The sequence below is a fragment of the Pseudophryne corroboree genome, chromosome 1, assembly GCF_028390025.1.
Source record: "Pseudophryne corroboree isolate aPseCor3 chromosome 1, aPseCor3.hap2, whole genome shotgun sequence".
Classification (NCBI taxonomy): Eukaryota; Metazoa; Chordata; class Amphibia; order Anura; family Myobatrachidae; genus Pseudophryne; species Pseudophryne corroboree.
In genome coordinates, this window is record NC_086444.1 from 518,228,583 (window position 1) to 518,229,622 (window position 1,040).

Genomic DNA, 1,040 nt, shown 5'->3' on the forward strand with positions numbered 1-1,040 from the left:
TATACATGCACCCTATGGGCTACTGTGACACAAATCTTATCATTGAAGGTTCCTCCAGATACCTCTCTGTCATTACCCACTGAAGCAGTGCATGCACAGTTAGAACCGGGGCCCCCATCGGGAGGGGGGGAGGACTGTCTGGACTGCAGTACCAGGCCTGGACAGAGAGGGGACCCACCTCTGCAGCTGCGAATGAGGATATCTGTTTAGACAACAAAATGGCCACTGCCATGGAGGAGACAAAAAAAAAACCAATATGGACGAACAAATACATATGAACACAAAAAAGCATCATGTGTAAATCAAAGAGAAGGCAACATTATGTCTGTAGGATTATGGCAATTTAAAGTGATAAAGACAGACAAAATAACTATTTTTGGGAGCACTCTTTTGTAATGATAAAGTAAGTGAAATGAATAAAAAAATTCTGAATATGCCAATAATATAAAACTTAACCTTTAATTGATTCCCCAATAAAATCCGGTTGACAGTAACTCTGGCTGAGGTGATTCGCCTCTCCCAGTACACCAATTACTGTCACAACATAAAGCAGAAGTGTACACACTCTGTCATTTGGAAAAAACACGGTTTGTGTCAAGCACAAAAAGCAGAAGTGTTTCTCCCGTTCTTGAATTAACTGCCCACGGCCATACTATCATGAATATGCCCAATACCATCTGATCTCGTAAGCTAAGCAGGTAAGGCCTGGTCAGTACCTGGATGGGAAACCACCTGGGAATACTAGGTGTCGTGGGCAATTTTTCAAGAAACTGTCGAAGTCGGAAAATGTTACAGTACACACATCACGTACAAACTACACACAGATGGCCTCCGTGCGTGTACTTGTTCTGCCGTGCGTGCGCATATTCGCAAGTTGCGTATGACCGCTCACGCGGTCCTGCGTATTAGCGCGTGGTATGAGTAATTACGGTAGCATTTGTATTCACATGGAAAAGCCACAAAGACATATCTCATATTTAATCGACATATTGCACAAGGTACACATAGCCCACATGCACCACACCAGCAAGTTATACTTG

The 1,040-nt window shown here is 43.3% G+C and overlaps 1 pseudogene; it reads left to right on the forward strand.

Annotated features, from left to right (window-relative positions):
• Nucleotides 1-639: 639 nt before the first annotated feature.
• LOC134946965 (5S ribosomal RNA) lies at nt 640-757 on the forward strand (annotated as a pseudogene).
• The last annotated feature ends 283 nt before the right edge of the window (nt 758-1,040 follow it).